General features: G+C 42.1%; 1 long non-coding RNA gene across 2 annotated transcripts; it reads left to right on the forward strand.

Moving 5' to 3' along the window:
* The first annotated feature begins 1,508 nt into the window (after nt 1–1,508).
* Nucleotides 1,509–20,227, forward strand: LOC129493955 (uncharacterized). 2 transcript variants are annotated; one of them, XR_008661239.1, is made up of 4 exons: nt 1,509–1,889; nt 8,357–8,443; nt 17,341–17,498; nt 18,496–20,227. It is a non-coding gene; the product is annotated as an uncharacterized LOC129493955 (long non-coding RNA). The 2 variants fall into 2 exon arrangements; XR_008661238.1 differs by lacking the exons at nt 17,341–17,498; nt 18,496–20,227 and adding an exon at nt 12,657–12,969.
* The last annotated feature ends 4,147 nt before the right edge of the window (nt 20,228–24,374 follow it).

Below are 24,374 nucleotides of genomic sequence, written 5' to 3' on the forward strand. Positions count from 1 at the left end.
GTGTTTCTCTCCCTTTAGTCTGTTTGACCTATTTCTTTGCTCTGAAACATCCTTGTATCCCAGAATTCAATCCTATTTCATAATTTTTTTTTTCTTGCTCAAATTGCTAGTATTTCATTTGAACCTTGCATCTTTATTTGTAAGTGAAATGCACTTCTGCTTTGAGCCATCATCATTGATTAGTCTTTGGTGAGGTACCAAATCTAAAATACGCAAATTATTTTTCCTATCCTCCTTCCTTCCAGTTTAGGACTTTCTGAAGCTAAGAACCAGACCAAAAAAAAAAAAAAAAAAGAAAAAAGAAAAAGAGCAAGGCCCCTTACTCAGGACTAGCCCTCCCCACTCCCAACACACACACACACACATCCCAAGGCGCTTTTTTCAGATCCCAATGTGGGGACAATTCCTAGGATTCTGATCCCCCTACTGACCCTACTACCGGTGCTAACGGTGACTCAAAAAGCACATTGATGGTTTCAACTCAAAGAAACAATATTGAGTAATTGAAGATACGAGTCAATATCGGTGGAGTTCCTTAACCTCTGTGAGCCTCAATTTCCCTGCGTGTAACGTGAAATTATTAAAAAAAAAAACCAACAAAACCAAACCAAACCAGGGGATCCCTGGGTGGCTCAGCGGTTTGGCGCCTGCCTTTGGCCCAGGGCGCGATCCTGGAGATCCAGGATCGCGTCCCGCATCGGGCTCCCTGCATGGAGCCTGCTTCTCCCTCTGCCTGTGTCTCTGCCTCTCTCTCTCTGTGTCTAAAATAAATAAATAGGTAAATAGATAGATAAATAAATAAATCTTAAAATGTAAACTTGTTTGGAAACGTCCATGATAAAACGTGCGAAAGGCAACACAGCCCGGGGCCACGCAGGCCCTGGGGACTTTGGCTACCGCGGCTTCCACGGCGCCGGGAGACCCGGGGAGGGCGCGGGGCCGACTGCGCACCCCGAGCCCTCCCGCGCCTCCGTCTCGGCTGAAAAGGGCGAGAGGACTCCCACCTGCACCGCCGCGCGGGCTGCGGCCTAACCGCCTCGCCCACGAGCCCGCGACGAGTGGCGGCTTTTATGACCCTTAGCCACGTCTTCCGGGCCCACCGCCAGGTGCCTGAACGTAGCAGGAGCCGCACCTGGTCCCCCACCAACCAGGGAAACGCCGCACACGCCGCGCTCGAACCCGGACGAAAAGACCAACAGGTCCGCCCTGCGCGCAGGCGCAGCAGCGGCGGCCGTGACTCGAGGCCCCGCCCCCAGGCGCGCGCCTCTCCGTCCTGGCTCGGGATTGGCCCAGAGGCGGCGCGGGCTCTGATTGGCCGAGGCGGAGTTACTAGGGCAACCGTCTCCTTCCGGAGTGTGCGCCGCCGGGGCTTCCATCCCGGGCCGCCGCTGGGAGGGCGCTCTCGACCTGTCGGCGCCTGCGGGCCGCGGAGGGCGCTTCCGGGGCCTCCCGCCCGGCTCCGCCTCGCGCGGTGGCTCTGGGTGGGCGGGGCCGTGCGCCCGCGGTCGCCTCTCGCGGGAGCGGCGAGACTGTGCGGGTTTCCCGGGGAAGCGGCGGTCCTGGGTTCTGGTGTGCGACTCCTAATGTGTGCTGCACGTTTGCATGTGGGTGGGGATGGGCGCTGCTCCACTTCGCCCTGGGTTCTCCGTCTGCAAAGATAAAGACTCTTGAACTCTTGGTGCTGAGTTTTCACCGTTAGGGGGCTTTATTTTGGCCCTCTGTTTCCTTCATTTGAGCACCTGGTGGTGGAACCAATTTTTTTAAAAACGAAATTATTTGAAAACGCGTGTTGAAGGGAACAGAATGAGAGGGAAAAGGGAGGAATTCTTGGAAGCTTGCCTGATAACCTCGAGGAGTTCTCCATTTTCTAGATCGTGGCAAAAGACAAGGTATGGGACCTCTGACCTACAGACATAGGCCAAAAATGATCTTTTTCTCTATATTTTGATGCTCAGTGGCATGAGTAAAAGATTCCGATCGAAAGTAACTCTAGGATGAAGCCTAACGTGTTTATTATAATTAGAAACTTAATCCAGATCCTAGAGGGAGAACATGCATAGTATGGAGTGTTGAAGGCCCTGTGATGAGCCTAATAATTGTGTCCATTTTAAGCAGAGGAAAAAAAATCCAGGTGAATTGAAGGAAATGAGTTGTTTTTTTTTTTTTTCTCTCCAAAGGAGATAGAAGATGGGGAAGATGAGTTGTGGGAAGACAAGGACCGTGGAGGTAGAGATGAGGTAATTGTATATAGGTGCAGAGCAGGACTTAACTAAGGTCAACAATCAAAATCCAGAGGAAAACAGTTTGAACTGCCTTGTTTTAATCGCAAAAGTGGTACTGTGAACACTTTCTGACTAGTTTTACAAGCCCACCCCAGACTCTACCAAAATCGGACACCGTCATTTTTACGGGGAAAAAAAAAATTGCAGACCACTGCCGTGAAGGTAGATGCAAGAATTCCAAACAGAACGTGAGCAAATTAAATACTAGTATCAAGTAAGAAGAATAATACATTGTGAGAAGTGAGGTTTGTTTGGAGGGAATGCAAAAATATTTTTTTGTTTGAAAAGTCCTTTAAAAAAAAAAAAGTCCTTTTGGTTGCCTGGAAATACTGGTTTGAAAGAAACTCTCTAGATTCTTAGAGTTGCCTCATTAAATTCCATTAGTTTGTGTGCCTGTCAAACATCTGTGTTTCCATATTTATTCTTTTGACAAGTATTTAGGTCTCTACTATGTTTTCTGCTCTGGTTGGGAGCCTTTGTGGTAGTTTTTCTTTTTGTTTTTTAAGATTTTATTTGACAGAGACAGCACAAGCAGGGGGAGTAGGAGAAGGAGAAGCAGGCTCCTCACTAAGCAGGGAGCCCAATCTAGGGCAGGATCCCAGGACCCTAAGATCATGACCTGAGCCAAAGGCGAATGCTTAACCCACAGAGCCACCCAGGCGCCCCTGTGTTAGTTGAATATGGATAGGTTTGAGATGAGTCCTAAAAGAACTGGGATGGGTGAGTGGGTACACAGCCTGTGAACAGTGAATGCTTCATGTGTGTAGCCACCGTGGGGGTTTAATGCATCTCATTTCATTTTCCCAGTGACTGTATTAGGCAGGTATCATCAGCTCTGTTTTCTACGTGGGAAAACAGATTTAGTCATTAACTTAATTGCTCATAGTTTTCTTCTTTTTTTTAAATAAAGAATTAATTAATTAATTTATTTATTTATTCATTCATTCATAGAGACACAGAGAGAGAGAGAGGCAGAGGCACAGGCAGAGGGAGAAGCAAGCTCCGTGCAGGGAGCCTGATGTGGGACTCGATCCAGGGTCCCCAGGATCAAACCCCGGGCTGCAGGCGGCGCTAAACCACTTCGCCACCAGGGCTGCCCAAAGATTTTATTTATTTATTCATGAGAGACACACAGAGAGAGGCAGGCTCCTCCAGGGGAGCCCAATGCGATCCCTGGACCCCAAGATTATTACTTGAGCTAAAGGCAGATGCTCAACCGTGGAGCCACCCAGGTGCCCGTTTGCTCATGGTTTTATAATTAATAAGTGACAGAGCTGGGATCATACATAGTTCTGCCAAATCCAAAGTCCCTACCCACTTCCTGATTCACATTTTTGATTTTCCTCCTGCCCCCACCCGTGCCCTCCCCTGCCCCAAGCAACTTGTTTTGAGAGGCAGCTAGCATGTTATTTATTGTCTGCTTTGAACAGCCAGTTGTATAATAGAAACTTTCTTCAACCCCATTCAATCTAGTAGTTGTAATCAAAAGTAAATTACCCATACATGCCTTCTGATTTCAATTTAAAACATGTTAAATGTGTGTTCATTTACCAATATTTTGATGTGGGACTAAGGCCTTGTTTTTTGACTTGGGGTTCAGTGTTGGGAGTAGTTTGTCTTCCCAGTACAGAGAACACTCATAAGTGCATCTTCTGTAATTTGAAGTTTGTCTGTTTGTTTTTGAGTTTTTATTTAAGTGATCTCTGCATCCAACTGTGGGGCCGGACTCATGACCCCAAGATCAAGAGCTGAATACTCTGCTGACTCAACCAGGCAGGTGCCCCAAAGTTTGTTTCTTTAAAGCAAAACAAAACTTTTGTAAAGGGGCAGCCCTGGTGGCATAGCAGTTTAGCGCCGCCTGTAGCCAGGGTGTGATCCTGGAGACCCAGGATCGAGTCCCACGTCAGGCTCCCTGCGTGGAGCCTGCTTCTCCTTCTGCCTGTGTCTCTGCCTCTCTCTGTGTCTCTATGAATGAATAAATAAAATCTTAAAAAAAAAAAAAACTAGTAAAGCAATTAGAATACTCCTGCATTTTTACTTTTTTCCCCATCTTTTTATGGTTGCTCATCCACACCTAATTTGACTACAGTGGCATTTTTAAGCTTTATCAAATATGTCCGAAGCATTCAAAGTGGTTTTCACAGATTAACTTACTTTTTGCATTAATTTGATTGGTTTATATGATTTTATTATGTAATTGAAACCGCAAATACAACAGACATGTACAGGTTTGGAACAAACACAACTGATGCTTATTAAGGATATACTTTAGCGTATGGAAACAGAAATGGCCAGGTGTTCTGTGAATACCACAGAAGAACCTGCTAGCCACATGTACTTAGCATTTCACAGACATCAGGTTAGTAAGTCTTGTTTGGAAATGAGACTCATTCAGTCTTGCCATAAATGTAGGTTAGTATGAGTTGGTTAGGTAGACATAGTTAAGACACAGTTAAGAGAGCATCTACTGTATTATGATGTTCACAATACGTTGCATTAACTTTTATAGCAATCAGAAAATTCTCGGTGAATGCAACTTTTGCTTTGGAATCCAGACTCTGGTTCTTGGAGGAAAACAGGAGTAATCACATTATATTTTCCTTAGGTTGGTATGTATGTGATGTTCTAGACTGTTCACACTGGTTACCTTTGGTCATTCCTCTTTTTTTTTTTTAAGATTTTACTTATTTATTAATGAGAGACAGAGAGAGGCAGAGGAAGAAGCAGGCTCCTGTAGGGAGCCTGATGTGGGACTCGATCCCAGGTCTCCAGGATCAGGCACTGGACTGAAGGTGGCGCCTAAACCGCAGAGCCACCGGGGCCACCCGGTCATTCCTCTTTAAATTGTGATTCCTATAATGGTTTCCTCTGATTGGTGCAGCATATAGAAGTACTCCCACAGTTAAATGAACTTTTAGAGTAACCAGACTCTAAAGTTGGCTCATTGAAATTATTTCATTAAAACCCTTGTCTCTTGGGGTGCCTAGCTCCTTCAGTTGGAAGAGCATGCTACTCTTCATCTAGGGGTCATGAGCCCCACATTCAGTGTAGAGATTACTAAAAAAATAAAATAAATAAAACCCTCATCTCTTTCCCATAACATCCCTGATCCCATATCATTCCCATGCCAGATGAACTGGTCCCTCATCTGCTTGCCTGTAAATTGTGTTCATAACCAGTAATGCTAATCACATTGTAGTTACTTATCTCTTCCTGTGATGTGGATTGAGAGCTATATGTACCAGTTATATTCCTTTGCTAGGGTTATCTTAGCAAAATTTCACAGACGGGTGGCTGAAACAACAGAAATTTATTTTCTAGCAATTCTGAAGACTGGAAGTTGAAGATCAAGGTGTTGGTAGGTTTGGTTTCTTCTGAGGCCTCTCTCCTTGGTTTGTAAATGTCAGCCTTCTTGCTAAGTCTTCACATGGTCATTTGTCATCTGTGGCCTAATCTCTTAAAAGGGCAGCAGCCATATTGTATTAGAGCCTATTCTAATGACCTCATTTTAACTTAATTACTTCTTTAAAGGCCTGTCTCCAAATACAGTAATATTCTTATATACTGTGGATTAAGACTTTGACATATGGATTTTAGTGGGATATCTTTCAGCCCATAACCAGTAATGCCTTCCCTCCATTATGACATTCTGAATTAACACTGGCAAGATAAAGACACTAGTTTTATTTATTGCCCATGTTTCTTCACTTTGTCCTTTTGTGTATGATGAGACTTCAGTGTTTTGCTAACTTTTTTTTTTTAAGATTTATTTATTTGAGAGAGAGAGAGAGAGAGAGAGAGCATGGGGGCAGGGGCAGGGGCAGAGGGAGAAGGAGAAAATCTCAAGCAGACTCTGTGCTGATTGTGGTGAAGCCAGATGCAGAGTTCAATCGCACGACCATGAGATTATGACCTGAGCTGAAACCAAGTTGGATGCTTAATTGACTGTGCCACCCAGGTGCCCCTAAAATTTTTATCTTTAGTTATTTAGTTTTATAATACCATGCCCAGTTATTAATAGCTGTGGATTGGGAATTGATGATATAATTAGGAAGCATGAGGCCCAATCTTTGGGGCTTGGCTCTTGTTCCTCTGTATGTTCCAGTTGCCTGTAGTGGGGGGCTCTTCACTTTGGTATTTATTTGTATGCAAAGAGTGGGTATAGAGATTACTTAAAAATAAAATCTTTTTTTTTTTTTTTTAAATAAAATCTTTAAAACAAAAACCAGGGGATCCTTGGGTGGCTCAGCGGTTTGGCACCTGCCTCCAGCCCAGGGCGTGACCCTGGGGTCCTGGGATCGAGTCCCACTTCGGGCTCCCTGCATGGAGCCTGCTTCTCCCTCTGCCTGTGTCTCTGCCCCCACCCCCATGCCTCTTATGAATAAATAAATAAAATCTTAAAAAAACAAAAACAAAAACCAAAAAAAAAAAAAACCCAAAACCAAACAAAAAACAACAACAGAAAAAAATAAAACAAAAACCAAAGAGCACTCTGATGGTGTGTGGAGCCACCTAAACAGTAATTGACTTGGTATATTTTCCTAGGGCAGTAGCTTGGAAACTTCTAGTAACCTAGTTCTAGTTCCTTCCCTGTAAAGATTCTGATTTGATAGCTCTAAGTGAAGTCTAGGATTTTTTTTTTCTTTTTCTTTTTCTTTAGGTGAGCATGGCAGGTAGTGCTGGGAGCTCTCTTACTACACATTGAGAAATTCACCTTAGAGAGAGCAACATAGACATTGACATATGTGCCTGACCAGATCTTGTACTCGCTGACTGTACAATGTGGTTGTAACCCCTGTGGGCACAGGGAAGATGTGCTCTCTGTGTTGCCACTTCTTTCCGGATTGTCATCCCCCAGAAAAGTGGTGGGAAGATTACTACCACTCCAAAAAATAAAGTAGGGAGGGGAAAAGTTTCTGGCTCCCAAGTTTGCTGAGAAACTGTCACCACACAGAAAGACAGCCACCAGGGCCCAATTGCCAAAAGACAGGAGGGGTGCCAAGCTCGAGGACCGTGAAAAGAGAATGGGAGCTATGAGGAAGAGGAATATAAGAACGCTGAGTTGGGCCAGGATGCAGAAGGTGACGAATTCTCTTCCAGGGCTGTTCTGGCTAGCAACTGGCAGATGGCAAGGGTCGGCCCTGCTTGCCGTTCCATATGCCCGTTGGGGGCGGGTTCTGTGAATATACCCACCCTTCGGACAGTTGCCTTGGCAATTGCTGGCTGACTTTTCAGGTGTGGCTTCGTCGATGAGGAATCTCAGTGGACCTTTGACCTCTGCTGTCCAAGTGATCAGAATCAGTGTTTTCTCTGAATTTTCTACATTGATTATTTCTGTCCCAGTGCATAGGAGCCATGCCAGTTAATTGTCCCCCAAACTTAGTTGTCAGTGATTTTGTTTTTGTCCTGATGGAGTTGAGTCTCTGTAACATTTTAAATGATACTGCTTCCAAAGAAGTAATTATTAATAGTTTTACTTAAATACAATGGCAGTACCTTTAAAATTATTTCAAAAAAAGAGGTTAAAGTGGCATTGAATTTTTTCCTTAGGTTTGTGTATTATAGTCAGATTTATGAGCAGTTTCTCTGAAAGAATAATTTGTTATTCTCAACAAGTGTGTGGGAGCCATTGGTTAGGTGGGTTTTCATTTAGATTCTGAAAAAGGTGTATGTTCTGCATGGGCCAGAGGGAGAACGGTCCTTCCTGTGGGCGTCAGGGAAGACGAGCAGGACAAGGGCAGTGATGACAAAGGATGTGAAGAGGGAGACAAAGAGGAAGGCCAGGATGGCCTAAATCAGCTCAATTGAGGGATGGTCCATATCAAGGAATTAGAGTTGTAAGGGAAGCCTTTGGGCAGGGGTTGTTGGATGTCTTTTAGGAACTTGAAGAATGTTCTAATTAATTTATAAATGCTTTTATAAGTACTCTTGTCTAGAGCTAACTTGTATGTCTTGTGAAGAGTAGGTATTACCATAGGGGTGATATTTGTGGATACAGTAAAAGCTTCCAGTTAACTCATTAGTGATACAGACAGATCATTAAAAATATATAATATTCTGACTTTTGCCCACAGAGTCTATCAAAGAAACACCTGATAAACAGAAGAAGGAAATGGCCAAACAGAAGGCTTCCCGTGAAACCAAAAAACAGAAATTGGAAGGTAACTTCTTTGCTGTGTTTTTCTTTTCTTTTTTTTTTTAAGGTTTTATTTATTTATTTATTTATGAGAGACACAGAGAGAGAGGCAGACACATAGGCAGAGGGAGAAGCAGGCTCCATGTAGGGAGCCCGATGTGGGGACTCGATCCCAGGACCCCAGGATCACGCTCTGAGCCAAAGGCAGATGCTCAACTGCTGACCCACCCAGGCGTCCCTTTGCTGTGTTTTAAAGCACAAACAAAACATAGAGAATTTCATATTAACAGAATAGATGTAGTGTAGGTATGATACTTGTGGACAGAGTAAAAGCCCAAGTGGCAAACAAGGGGATTTTTATTGCAGTTTGGTTATTACAATATGCCAGAATCTTTAATGGAATTTTCTTGTAGCATCATTGTTTCTGAACAGTTTGAGTTCCTTTTTTTCTTTTCTTTTCTTTTTTCTTTTTAACCTTTTCATATGGCAGTTGAACTACCTTTAACTTTCAGACTGTTTGTTGGAAACCTGAATTTCACCAAAACTGCTGCTGAACCAAAAAAACTGGTCTCAGTGAATTTTTTGCTAAAAATGATCTCATAGTTGTTGGTGTCAGAGTTGGCTTGTCCAGGTAAATTCCAATAAATTAAGAATATCAAGTTTATCAGCCCAGCATTATTATCCCTGGAAGAATTAGGAGTTCCTGTAACTTTCTGTTTCGTTGTGGGTTACTAGACTTTTGTGTTGTCCAATCCTTTTGTGACCTGCTCTTTACCTTTTAGAGGGGTTTTACCTCAGCCTCTTGCAGTTCAGAGTGAGTATAGTAGTCTTGTATCCTCGAGGATACATTATAAGATTCCTGGTGGATACCTGAAGCCACAGATAGTACTGAACCCTACATGCACTATGTTGTTTCTTTTACATACAAATCAGTGATAAAGTTTAATTTATAAATTGGCCACCATAAGAGATTAATAATAATATAACAAGTAGAATAATTACAGCAATATCCTCTAATGAAAGTTATATGAATGTGGTTTCTGGAACCTCACAAAACATCTCACTGCAGCATACTCGCCCTCTTTGTGATGATGTGAGATGATAAAACGTCTCTATGAGGGGATGAAGTGAGGTCCATGGCATAGGCGTCGTGACCTAGCATTAGAGTACTATTGACCTTTTGATGCTAGGTCAGAAAGAGAATCATCTGCTTCCAGACCACATAGTTGACTCTGGGTAACTGAAGCCATGGATAAGACAGACTAATGTATTTAAAACCCTTTGGTGACCCTTAGAAAACCCATTAGATCAAACTCTGCTATCCCATTTTTCCAATTGAAATGTTAACATAATCCTGAGATTTTTCCTTGTCTTCACAGAACCATAGTTTCGTGATTTTCCACTGTGAGCGATGTTATTTGCCCCAAACTACTTTAAAGCGAATCACACCTTTAATCACAGCCCCCTAGCTCTGGTGGCACATATGGGTCCTGTATCACTCCTCCTTTTTTGCTGATTCGAATTTTCTCTTTCTCACTTCTTTTGTATCAGAAGCATATTCTTGGGTGTGAGCATATAGTACTCAGACTGTCCTAGGTAAAAACAAAAAGATAATGATAATAGTGAACTCACTGAGCATTCACTATTCCAGGCATTGTTTCTAATTCCTTACTTATGACCTTCCTTATGACCAGTTCAGAGTGAGTCACTGGATCTGTTAAGACAATCCTCAGTGGTAATCACTGACATTATCCCCATTTCACAGAGGAGAAATTTTAGGCACAGAAAAGTTAAGTAATGTACCCTGTATCACATGGCTAGACAATGGCCAAGCTAGTATTTAAGTACAGCCGTCTGGCTCCAGAGCCTCTGCCACGACTTTTGTCACATTGCCAGTACGGTTTTTGTTAACTATATTTTGTAATACTGTTGCATTTGCAGGAAATACAAATTTCTTTTGCATTAAAAAATATATTTGTAGTAGCCCTTCGGTTTGCTAACACATTCCTCATTACGAGTGATATTTTTGTTCCAATTCGCAAATGTAGATGGCCCTTTCTTAAAACAAAAATTCAAAACCTCATAATTTCAAGCTTCATTTTCTATAGCTTTCGGTTAAATTGGGTCAGTTGGCTAAACAGAAAACTAATAAAGATTTCAACAGGTGAATTTGCACTGACTCTTAGTCCTTGCTCCAGGACAGGGTTTCTTGATTTTGGCACTGTTAACATTTTGGGCCAGATAATTCTTTGTGGCGGGGGACTGTCTAGTGGATTGCAGGCTATGGATTCCACCCACTGCATTCCACCCACAACTAGCACTCCTGCAGTTGTGACAGCCAAAAATGTCTCTAGCCCTTGTCTAACTTGCCCCAGGGTGAGAACCATTCCTCTCTGGTTTCTTTATGACATTTATATTGCTAGCTGGTGGAGCCTTGGTTTTAAATTGTAATGACTCAATGCTGACTTCCACTTTCACATCCAGTGTGACTAGTCAACTAGAGTCGTGCCTCTACATCTTACCTAGGTGTTTTTTTTTCCCTTTTCTTTTACATCTCTGTAGGAAATTTGGTTATGTAAATTTTAAATCTGCTGATGACCAGAGAAAAGCCTTGAAACTTAGTGAGACAAAAGTCCTTGGGTATGAAATTAAATTGAGAAAAACAAAAGGAAAGGAAGTAAAGAAAGGTATACAAATAAGTTAACTGTTTATAGATACTTGTGTATCTAGAAGACTCTGGGTCAGGAATAAGTCTTGGATTTTTACTCTGTGCAAGTAGTCAGTTACCACCAGGTCACCTACTTGCACAGCACAAACTTTATCTACATTGCTCTCACCCTCTATGCTATAGCTGTATGGCTCACCTTCCCTGTCATAATGTTCTTTGTCTACTGTACCTTACCTTCTCTGCCATAATGTTGTCTCTGGGACTCATTCCAGGGCTACCTGAAGCCCATCCATGGAATCACAGCTTAAAGTTCATTTCCTCAAGATCAGAAAAAATTTCCCTTACTACCAGACTAGGTTAAGTCCTTTGGGGGGGGGGGGCAGTGGCGGAGTCTAGGTGGGACTTTCTTTCTGTTTTACTTTCTTTTCTTTTCTTTCTTTCTTTCTTTCTTTCTTTCTTTCTTTCTTTCTTTCTTTTCTTTTCTTTCTTTCTTTCTTTCTTTCTTTCTTTCTTTCTCTTTCGAGAGAGAGAGAACATGAACAAGGACAAGCAGAGGGAGAAGGAGAGAGAGAATCTTTAGGCAGGTTCCATACCGAGCATGGCGCTCAACATGGAACTCAGTCCCACAACCCTGATGAGTTCATGACCTGAGCCAAAATCAAGAGTTAAATGCTTAACTGACTGAGCTGCCCATGCACCCCTGTTTGTTTGTTTGTTTGTTTGTTTTAACTTTATTTATTTTAAGTAATCTCTTTACCCAACGTGGGGCTCAAACTCACAACCCGGAGATCAAGAATCACATGCTCATCTGACTGAGCCAGCCAGGTGCCCCTAGGTTAAGTCTTTACTAGATGCTCTCATTTCCCTTTTTACTTTTCCTTCTTGGCACTTTCCAGAGTTTGTAATTATGTGACTGCTTACATAGCCTTTTCCCCCAGTAAGACCACATTCCCAAGAATAGAGGATAAGTCTTTTCTCATGTAGCATGTAGCATAGCTGTCGCCCAGATATGTGTCTAAATATTTGTTAAATGAAGGAATATGTATTGCTATTAACGCTCTCCAACTCTTGGAGAAGTGTTTTTTTCTCTTTTAGCGAATTTTCAATGCTTGTTAGATCTGAACCCAGACTAAAAATACTCTTTTGTGTTAACGTAGATCTGAATGCCAAAACACGTTTGATCAAGAACATGCCTGACAGCCACTTAACATGACTCAAAAGATGTGTTTAAGGATACCTTTCAAATCAGATTGGTGAGGAAGAATAGGACAAGTAAAACATATGTTTTATATATTGAAAAAGAGTGTATTTCTACTGAATTCAGACATAACAGAATTACATTGCATTCTCCTATATCACTTAATGCCTGATTTTAGGGAAGGGAAGAGTAGTTATCCAACCTTTCTACCAGCAGGCATAGAAAACTGAAGGGGGCATCATAAATGGACAGCCGGAAGCTTCTAGAAAACTGTGGTAGTGTCATTGAGAAATGAACATTTATTCTACAAAGTTTAAGATTGAAGATTAGACGAATTCAGTAATAGATTACCTCCATTCTTCTCTCTCCAAGGTTGACGCTAATGAAACACCATGTTTGCTGACTTGCCTGGACAGATACCAAAACAGCACTGAATTGGTCCATTAGAACTATGTTGTAACAATCAATGAAACACTAGCGCCGTGTAGCTAGGCTTTGGTAGAGTAAGAGGTGAGTGTGGTAAAATTAGAAAGGATGGAGTGGGATGTATTTTGAAGGAATTTTTTTTTAAGATTTTATTTTTAAGTAATCTCTACACCCAGTGTGAGGTTTGAACTCACAACCCCAAGATCAAGAGTTGCATGCTCCAATGATTGAGCCAGCCAGGGGACCCTATTTTGAAGGATTTCTTTTTTTTTTTTTTTTTTTTTAAATTTTTTTATTTATTTATGATAGTCACACAGAGAGAGAGAGGCAGAGACACAGGCAGAGGGAGAAGCAGGCTCCAAGCACTGGGAGCCGGACGTGGGATTCGATCCCGGGTCTCCAGGATTGCGCCCTGGGCTAAAGTCAGGCGCTAAACCGCTGCGCCACCCAGGGATCCCTGAAGGATTTCTTAATGAGGTGCAGCTTGCATATCAGGATTACAGATACATTTAAGTGAAAATTGTTGGTATAGGTGAACTCTAAAATAGTCTATTTTAGACTACTCTACCAGTATATCCTGAATAACATAAGCTCTAGAAAAGAATCCTGCCAATTGAGAAAACAAGTCTGAAAGAATAAATCCCATATTGTTAGCAATTTGCAATTGTCAGTGTTTAGTGTGAGGGGTTTTGGGGCTCTCTGCCACGCATGTAGTCAGCAATATTAGTCACAAAATGAAAAGTTGCTGCAAAAGCCATAGAATTTCTCTAATGTTAGTTACCTTTTGATTAGATATACTTAAGTCTTTAGAATCATTCCTTTACATAAAGAATTATTACAAAAGGAAGATAGGAGATGCCAGGGAATCCATGACCATATTAAATGAAGCATAATACCTATGGGAAGAGAGTGTGGTGCATTCTTCAAGAATATGCTTACTCGGGCAGCCCTGGTGGCGCAGCGGTTTGGCGCCGCCTGCAGCCTGGGGTGTGATCCTGGAGACCCGGAATCGAGGCCCACATCGGGCTCCCTGCGTGGAGCCTGCTTCTCCCTCTGCCTGTGTCTCTGCCTCTCTCTCTCTCTGTGTCTATGAATAAATAAATAAAATCTTAAAAAAGAAAGATAAAAAAAAAAAAGAATATGCTTACTCAACAGATCCTTACTCCATATCTTTTTTTTTCCTTTTTTTTCTTACTCCATATCTTTCACCAAAGTAAGTTACAGGTTCGTGAAGGATTACAATGAAAATATGAAATGATAAAGTAGTAGAGGGAGATGTGGAGAATGTTTTTGTTTTGTTTGTTTTTAGTAATCTTCAAGAAGGGGAAGCCTGTTAAGTATGACACAAATCCTGGAAGTTATAAAAGAACAGATAAATTTGACTGCATAAATATAAAACACTTCTGGGATCCCTGGGTGGCGCAGCAGTTTGGCGCCTGCCTTTGGCCCAGGGCGCGATCCTGGAGACCCGGGATCAAGTCCCATGTCGGGCTCCCGGTGCATGGAGCCTGCTTCTCCCTCTGCCTATGTCTCTGCCTCTCTCTCTCTCTCTGTGTGACTATCATAAATAAATAAAAAAAATAAAAAAATATATATAAAACACTTCTACATGGGGCGGGGTGGGGGAGTAGAGGAAATCCCATAAGCAAAGTTGAAAGACAAGTGACAAACCAGGAAAAAAAATCATGATTTCTTTTAAAACTGAGGGCTAATTTTCTGATAGATAAAGTGCATCTATTACTCAGCCATTAGAAATGACAAATACCCACCATTTGCTTCAACGTGGATGGAACTGGAGGGTATTATGCTGAGTGAAGTAAGTCAATCGGAGAAGGACAAACAGTGTATGTTCTCATTCATTTGGGGAATATGAATAATAGTGAAAGGGAATATAAGGGAAGGGAGAAGAAATGTGTGGGAAATATCAGAAAGGGAGACAGAACATAAAGACTTCTAACTCTGGGAAATGAACTAAGGGTGGTGGAGGGGGAGGAGGGCGGGGGGTGGGGGTGAATGGGTGACGGGCACTGAGGGGGACACTTGACGGGATGAGCACTGGGTGTTATTCTGTATGTTGGTAAATTGAACACCAATAAAAATTAATTTATTAAAAAAAAATAAAGTGCATCTCACAAATCAGTAAGAAAAAGACCAACAGGGGCGACTGGATGGTGCAGTCTGTTGAACATTCGACTCTTGGTTTTGGCTCAGGTCATGATCTTGGGATCATGGGATTAAGCCTCATGTTGGGCTCAGTGCTCAGCCTGGAGTCAGCTTGAGATTCTCTCTCTCCCTCTGCCCCTCCTGCTCATATTCTTTCTGTCTCTCTCTAAAATAAATAAAATATTTTAGAAAAGAATAACAACCGCATAAAAATATTAGCAAATTATGAACAGGTCACAGAAAAGGAATTTTCTTTTGAGCATAAAAAAGATACTCATCCTCACACATACTAAAAGAATTGTAAGTTAAAAGGCAATTTTAATTAATTTAATTTAGTTGTAACATTTTACCTATTAGGTGTTCAGAGATCAAAAAGCATTACCATAGTATTGAGGAGGGTTAGAGAAACTGGCATACTCAGACTTCGTTGGTAGAAGGAAGATTGGTGAAGTGCCTGTGGAGATGAGTTGGTATTTCTTGTTATAGTTGCATGTATCATTTTATCCTGCAATTACACTCCTAAGAATTTATCCCACAGATAGACACGTGACATAATGTATTACAAAGTTGGTTGATGCAAAATTAGAATTAACCTGAACATCTATCAATGGAAAACTGGCTAAAATTTTCTGGTACATCCAAAAGATACTGTACTATGCAGTTGAAAAAAGAAGTGAAACAGCACTTTATGTACTGATGGAAAATAATCTCCAATATAAAGGCAAGATATAGAACAGTGTGTTTAATATTCTCTTTCATGTAAAAACATAATGGAGGACTTAACTCTATAAACATTAACTCGAAATCGATCAAAGACCCAAATGTAAGAGCTGAAACAAAACTATGGCGAAAACACAGGAGTACATCCTTGTGATCCTAGGTTGGAGTGTTGTGCTGATGATAAAATAGAAGATGGACAAGTTGGGCTTTATCAAAATTGAAACCATTTATACTCCAGAGGACACTACACAAAAAGTAAAAAAGAACCCTCTGCAGACTGAGAGAAAATATGGCAAATCATGTATCTTCTAAGAGCCTTGGATTTGGAATTTGTGAAGAACTCTCCCAACTCAATAATAAGGGATCCCTGGGTGGCGCAGCGGTTTAGCGCCTGCCTTTGGCCCGGGGCGCGATCCTGGAGGCCCGGGATCGAATCCCACATCGGGCTCCCGGTGCATGGAGCCTGCTTCTCCATCTGCCTATGTCTCTGCCTCTCTCTCTCTCTCTCTCTCTCTCTCTCTCTCTCTCTCTGTGACTATCATAAATAAAAAATAAAAAGATAATTAAAAAAAAAAGACTAACTAATTGAAAAATGGGCAAAGAGCTTGAATGGACATTTCTCCAAAGTATATGGATGGCCAATAAGAACATGAAAAGGTGCTCGACGTGAGTTGTTAAGGAAATGCAAATCAAAACCATGGTGTGATCCCACTTCATGCCCATCTGAGTGGCTGTAATAAGAAAGGCAATAATAAGTGTTGACAAGGCTACAGGGAAATTGGAACCCTTATTCATTGCCGGTGGGAATGTAAAATAAAATAGTGCAGTTGCTTTGGAAAACTATTTGGCAATTTCTCAAAATGTTAAACAGAGAGTTGCCATATGGTGCAGCATTTCTGCTACTAGGTGTGTACGCCCTCCAAAATGAAAACAAATAGCCGCATACTTCCAACCACATGTTCATATCACCTTCAGTCATAATGGCCAAAAAAGTGGAAACAACCCCAAATATCAACCAGCTGATGAATGGATAAACAAAACATGGCATTTCCACACAAGGTAATAGTATCCTGGCATAACGAGGGATGAAGTACTGACACATGCTACAACTTGGATGAGTCTGGAAAACATTAGGCTAAGTGAAAGAAGCCAGACACAAAAGATTGCATATTCATATGATCCCATTTCTATGGAATGTCCAGAATAGGCAAGTAGCATAGTAGTTGGGCCAGAGGATGGGAATGAGTTGGAGGGAATAAGGAGTGACTGCTAATGGATACTTTGTTGGGGGGGGGGATGATAAATATGTTCTAAAATTAGATCATGGTGATGGTTCTAGAATTCTGTAAATATACTAGAAACCATTATACACTGTTTTTATTTTTTTAAGATTTCATTTTTAAATAATCCCTATACCCAATGTGAGACTTGAACTCACGACCTTGAGATCAAGAGTTGCACACTCCACTGACTGAGCCAGCCACGAGCCCCTCATTGTAAATTTTATGATATGTAAATTATATCCCAGTCAATCTTTGAAAAATAGAGTGTGTATATATATATATACATTTGCTTTTATATATATGTCATGCTGCCTATAAGGAAAGAAATTGGACAGAAGGCACACTTCATATCCTTTTCTACCTTTTGTATTTTGTCTTGTATGTGTATTACTAAATCAGAAGACAAGAATACTAAATGTTGACTATTCTTTCTTCTCTCCGTGATCCCACCCCCACAATTGCAGGATTGCCTATGTTGACTTCAAGTCACAGGCTGATACAGAGCAAGCCGTAGAAGAGAAGCAAGGAACAAAGACCGGTGGGCTTGCCATAGTTCTGGACCATGCTGGAGAGAAAAGTCAAAGCCAAGAAGAGAGAGGCAGGAAGAACAGAATGTGTAGAAGTAAGGGATGCTAAAGCTCTATAGACTGAGACTTTCCAGGGTTGTTAGCAAGGTTCCCCAGAGAGGCACTAACAGGAGGATAGACACACTTAACTAAAATTTCTTATTCAAAACCTTCTTAAATAAAATTTCTCATCAAAACCTTCTTAAATAAAATTTCTCCGTGTATGAAAAACGTGTAAATCCTATCAAGTGAATGAGTATTCTAGTTAACTATAACCTTGAAGGCTGCAAAAAACATGCACTTTGAGATACATCAGGTTAGCTCCCCTCTTTGGGTACCTTCTAGGTTTCTGTTTGGACAGACTTTTAAACCTGTGGTTTCAGAATCAGCTGTTTAATTCTCTTTAGACATTTCATTCTCTTCAACTAGAGTTTTTGTCAGGTTTGTTTATTTATTTAGAAGATTTTATTTATTCATTAGGGGGGCAGGGCAGAGACACAGGCAGAGGGAGAAGCAGGTTCCCTGCAGGGAGCCTGATGTGGGACCCCATCCCAGGACTCCAGGATCACGCTCTGGTCTGAAGGCAGGCGCCAAACTGCTAAGCCACCCAGGGATCCCACTTTTTGTCAGGTTTAAACAAGAGACCCCCAAACCAATGTCCCTACTCTGCCTAATCTGAGGGATAGATGTTGTAGCTTAGATAGTATCTATAGGGGGGAAAAACCCAATTTATTATGAATATTTTTAAGAATCAAGGAATTTCACATAGAAATCTGGATTTCCAGCTTCTTTCGGTACTGCATCAGGAAACCATGCCCTAGGGTTGCATTCCTACATGCAACCTACCCAATTCCTAGAGTTGTGTGCACTGGAGAATCAGAGGTTTCTTCTTAGCTGTTTCCTATAATCCCCATGATTCTCACAGTTCTCCTCCACTTCTAAGGAGTAAAAACACTTAGACTTTGAAAAAATAGAGCCAATACTTTTCTCTTGCAAAGTAGTACTTTTCGTAAAGGTGACATTTTAATATTATGCGTTTGTGTCTTTCAAAAGTGGGAAAATGAAAGCTAGAACAAGAAAGCCACACGTTTCAAGAAAAATGGGAGCGAGCTTATTTCTTTGTGGAGGTCAAGAATGTTCCTACGTGTTTAATATGCAAACAGAGTGTGTCTGTGTCGAAGAAACTTAACCTCAGGCGCCAATATGAAACAAACCATAGTAGGAACCACGATGGATATACAGAAGAGATGCATGATAAAAAAGCGAACTGAAAAAAAGACTGAAATTTCAACATGACTTAATTTTGAACATGAATAAAATAAATGACGCTGCTATGAAATGCAGTTACATATTAAGTGAGAAAATTGCCCCGGCATCAAAACCTTTTACAGATGGCGAGTTTATAAAGGAATGTCTGTTGAGTGCAGTGGAAATTATGTGCCCTGAACAGAGACAAGCATTTGCCAGTCTAAGACTAGGTGCTGATACTGTTTCGCAGCATGTGGGCCACATGGCAGAGAACTTACAGGACAAGCTGCAAGAAAAAGCTAAATCATTTGTGGCTTTCTCCATTGCTGCTCCTGAAAGGGCTGATGGAGGTAATCCCTCCCCACCCCAGTTGGCTGTATTTATTCGTGGTGTTGATGAGACTTTGGATGTGATGGAAGAACTTTTAGACGCAGTTTCCATGACAGGCACTGCATCAGGAAATGAATTACTTGTCTGCGTTGAGAAAAATCTTAAAAATTTTAATGTAGACTGGTCACAGTAAATGTTAGCACAGATGGCAATTCTACACTGGTTGGGGTTGAACAGCTTGTTACAAAACTTAAATCTAGAGTGTCAGGGCTTTGCAAAGATACAGAGCTCAGGTCCGTGCATGGCCTCATTCTCCAGGAATCACTTTGTGCTAAAAAGTTAAAAATGGATCATGTCATGTACGTAGTGATTCATACCATAACCTGGATATTTTCCCATGGCTCAGACTGCAGCAAGTTCAGTGCTTTGTTCAGTGAGGTAGATGCACAGTATGGAAGCCCGTTCTGCCCCATGGGATGGAAATGCCCATTTTTTGAACTGTTGGAAGAAATTGATTATTTTCATGTCTTCTAAAGGAAAATCGGCTCCTCAGCTTACTAGCAAAGATTGGGTCAAAGACTTACCCTTTTTGGTTGACATTATGACTTACCTAAAGACAGTGGATATTTCCTTGCAAAGGCGTTCACAAGTGGTTACACAGATGTAGGACTCAATTCACTCATTGCTAATGAAACTGTGTCTTTGTGAAACTCATTTGACAAAGAACAGTCTGGCCCACTTCCCTACGCTGAAATTAGTTTCTGAAAATGAAAGAGATGGCCTGAACTATATTTCCCGAATTAAAGAGTTGAAGACTGAATTCCAAAAACGGTTCTCTGATTTCAAACTTTATGAAAATGAACTGACATTGTTCAGTTCACCTTTCTCAATTAATATTAATAATGTGAGCGAGGAGCTACAAATGGAAGTTCTTGAATTGCAGTGCAACACTATACTGAAAATGAAATATGATGGTGTTGGGATCCCAGAATTCTACAATTATCTTGGGAATGGTTACCCTAAATATAAAAACCACTATGCAGGGCAGCCCCAGTGGTGCAGCGGTTTAGCGCCACCTGCAGCCCAGGGTGTGATCCTGGAGACCCTGGATCAAGTCCCACATCGGGCTCCCTGCATAGAGCCTGCTTCTCCCTCTGCCTGTGTCTCTGCCTCTCTCTCTCTCTCTCTCTCTCTCTCTCTCTCTGTGTGTGTGTGTGTGTGTGTCTCTCATGAATAAATAAATAAAATCTTAAAAAAAAAACAAAAAAACCACTATGCAAAGATTCTGTCCATGTGTGGAAGGACCTACATTTGTGAGCAGCTCTTTCCTGTTATGAAACAACATAAAACTAAACCTTGCTCCTGGTTAAAAGACTCGGAGATGAATTCTCTGCTGCATGTTGCTGTGCAAGATTCACAGCCTGACCTTGATTGACACCTTGGGGCTTGAGAAGGGAATATGAGGTGTTGGATTTCAAATCTAAAGAGAAAGGAATCATGAAACTTTAATTATTTCTACTTCCAAATTATATTTGTCCAATGTCAAAGTACAATCTCTGGCATCATATGTTTGTGCTTATCACATATAAAATAAAGATTGATTATATCTTGGCAGTTCATTTTTCCTATTCTGGGCCTTTCTGGCCCTTAGAGTGATTCAGGTTGATAAACCTCTGCCCTAAAAGCAGCCACATTTTTCCTAAAGGCACTCATGAACTAGGGATGTGAACCAGGGAGTCAGTGGGGTGAATGAGATGTTTAGCTGCTGAGCACAACTGTCTCCCCAAGAATGACAGACCTGCCATTGTGATCTTGGGGCTCAGGTCAGAGTAACCCCCCTTCTTGGACAGAGCTGGGACAGCATAGCCAGTACTCACCTCTGGGCTTCTTTTGTTAGTATTTCCATTTTTTTTTCTTAAAGATTTTATTTATTCATGAGAGACACACAGAGAGAGGCAGAGAGAGACATAGGCACAGGGAGAGGCAGGCTCCCTGGAGGGAACCGGATGCAGGACTCTATCCCAGGACCCCAGGATCATGACCTGAAACAAAGGCAGAGGCTCAACCACTGAGCCATCCAGGCGCCCCTCCATTTTGGATTTACACATTTCTTTGAAATTTCAACATTGTTGGTCAGTATTAGAATGAGTTGTTGCTAGCCCCAGAGCCATCCTGCCTCCTACAGGCAGGGAGGGGCATTTTCTTGGTATCAGGCCCACCCCAAGGGATGCAGAATGAGGTGTCAGTATGTTTAAGAGTTTATGAGCAGGGGATCCCTGGGTGGCTCAGTGTTTTGGCGCCTGCCTTTGACCCAGGGCGTGATGGAGTCCTGCTTCGGGCTCCCTGCATGGAGCCTGTTTCTCCCTCTGCTTCTCTCTCTGTGTGTGTCTCTTATAAATAAATAAAATCTTTATTTATTTTTTTTAATAAATAAAATCTTTAAAAAAAAAGGAAAAAAAAGAGCTTATGAGCATTCTTCTAGGGAGCAGGCCCATAGCTACCATCAGTGTCTTAAAGAGCTCTGTGACCCAAAATGGGTTTTTCCACTATGAAATTAGGCCATGACTGTCACTGCTACAGAAACTGTATCTTAAAAAAAAATCAGTTCAATTATAAAACTGATATATACTTATTGTGGAACATCTGGAAACTATAAAGAAATAGAGGGGAAAACCTATAATCTCAACAACCAGAGGTTACCCCTGTAAATATTTAGGTATATTTGTTTCTTTCAATTTTCTAGGTATTATTTTATATGGTTGGGTGTAGTAAGTCTGAATCATTTTGTATTCTGCTCCCCCTCTCCCCTCCCCCATTGAACAGTAAAATCTTGGGGTGCCTGGCTGGCACAGTTGAAACATGCACTTCTTCATCTCCAGGTTGTAAATTCGAGCCCCACGATGGGTGTAGAGATTACTTAAAAATAAAAAACAAAACTCAAAACAAGAACAGGGAAATCCTAAATATCTGTCAGTCTTCCAAGCTCAAGTTGGGTTTATTTGATTGCATCACGTGTGTACTGATGGACCTTTGCCAGCCAGGGTGAGTCTCTTGGCATCATGTAAGCCATAGGCTTGATTTCCAGGTGTGGGATCCCTTTTCTGTTCTGCCAGGTTCTGAGAAGACCAGAGGAAAACCCTACTGTCCAGGGAAGGAGAGGCAGAGTGCATCTGATGACACTCAGGACAGCCTTTGGGCAGAGGTTCCAGGACCATTAATGAGTGTGAAGAAGCTCGGCTTTTTAGATCTGATGTTAATCTCTGCAGCATTTGACACCACTACCCACCCCCTCCCTCCCCTTCAAATCTCATTCCCATTTTTCTCCTTCCTTTCTGAATGCTGCTTACCAGGCCCTTTCCTTCCTCTGTCCCTTAAATACTCATTTTTCTCCAATGACTTTTTCTCCCTACAATTTACCAGTGACTTTTAACCTTTTTGGGAGGAAGGGGACAAGGGAGGTCAGTCAGGGCTCTCTTAAAGTATCAGTTAAAAATATCAACCCTCTTCCGAGAGTCATGCATGTGTATACCTACATGTGTGGTTTTTTTTTTTAATATTTTATTTATTCATGAGAGACAGAGAGGCAGAGACACAGGCAGAGGGAGAAGCAGGCTCCATGCAGGGAGCCCGATGCGGGACTCGATCCTGGGACTCGATCCTGGGACTCCGGGATCACGCCCTGGGCCGAAAGCAGGAACTAAATGGCTGAGCCACCCAAGGATCCCCTACATGTGTGTTTTTATTGCACTTTCAGGAAGTCCCCAGACCCAAGAAGCCCACCTTAGGACCATCTAATCTCATGGATTCAGTTATGTGCAAAGTTTCCAGTGTGGAATCTCCAACCCTGCACTTCCTTTTTTTTTTTTTTTTTTTTTTTAAGCTTATTTACTTGGGAGAGGGAGAGAGAATGAGGAGAGGGGAGGGGCAGAAGGAGAAGGAGAGAGAATCTGAAGCAGATTCCATGCTGAGTGTGGAGCCTAATGCGGGGCTCAATCTAACAACCCTGAGATCATGACCTGAGCCAAAACCGAGAGTCCCGCTCAACTGACCGAGCCACCTGGGTGCCCCAGCCCTTCCTTCTAAATGCCAGCCTGGAAGCTGCTGGACTTCTCCATTGGGATGTCCACAGGCATTTTCAATGTGTGGTGTTGATGATTGAATTAATCATTTCTCTCCCCAACTCCTAAACCAACCTCCCCCAGTTTTCTTTATTTTAATGAATGGTACCATCATCCACCCAGTTCTGGCTCAAGGCAGAAACCTGGCAGTCATCTTGGACTCCTACTTACTCATTTCCCGTTTCTATTTAGTTGCTAAATCTTGTTGATTATACTACTTAACTAAGGTTTCAAATCTTCCCACTTGTCTACAATCCCATTAGTAGTGAACACTCCTCTAGCTGGGACCATCATCATCTCCTGCTTGAACTTCTACAAAAGCCCCAAACTGGTCTCCCTGCTTCTAGTGTCTCCGTCTACAACTCTTTGCCTTCAAAACATTCTCCACTGGGTGTGTGTGTGTGTGTGTGTGTGTGTGTGTGTGTGTGTGTGTGAAGGGATGGGGTAACTGGGGGATGGTGAGGAGGGCATGTGAGGGCAGCCCCAGTGGCTCAGCAGTTTAGCGCCGCCTTTGGCCCAGGGCGTGATCCTGGAGACCCCGGAACGAGTCCCGCGTCGGGCTCCCTGCATGGAGCCTGCTTTTCCCTCTGCCTGTGTCTCTGCCTCTCTCTCTCTTTATGTCTCTCATGAATGAATAAATAAAATCTTAAAAAAGACTACAAAGCCATATATAACAGGGGGGTCTCCTGTCTCCCTGATCTCTTATGCACTTTGTTCTTCACTGTATACTTGATACTTGCCTTCTTTCTGTGCCTTAAGTCCTTGGACAGAGCTGTTCCTGGAATATTCCTCTCCAAGTCTTCTGACCACCCAGGTCAGAGCTTCAGTGTTACCTCCTCAGAGAAACCTCTCCTGACCCACCTTAAAATGACCACCCCTCTCTCTCCTCTTTTGTTTCCACTTATGTGATATCCTTACCCCAAAAAGTTGTATCCTCAGTGTGTCATATCAGGAGGTGTGTGGTGTCCATTTGCCCCATTCCTGGTGATGTTAACTTTGATCATTTATTTAAGATGGTTTCTCTTAGGTTCCTTCACTGTAAATTACTTGTTGATAAGTTACCTCATGGAGATACTAAGGGACTCTGTAAATATCCTGTTCCTTATTCTACTTTTCCCTAGTAATTTTACCATCTGTTGCTGATTCTTGCCTGAAACAATTATTACTTGGGTATTTGCCAAGTGGCAGTTTTCAATTTTCCTCATTCTACATTGATTGGTTGGAATTCTGTGGGGA

The sequence above is a fragment of the Nyctereutes procyonoides genome, unplaced genomic scaffold (assembly GCF_905146905.1).
Source record: "Nyctereutes procyonoides isolate TBG_1078 unplaced genomic scaffold, NYPRO_anot_genome, whole genome shotgun sequence".
Classification (NCBI taxonomy): Eukaryota; Metazoa; Chordata; class Mammalia; order Carnivora; family Canidae; genus Nyctereutes; species Nyctereutes procyonoides.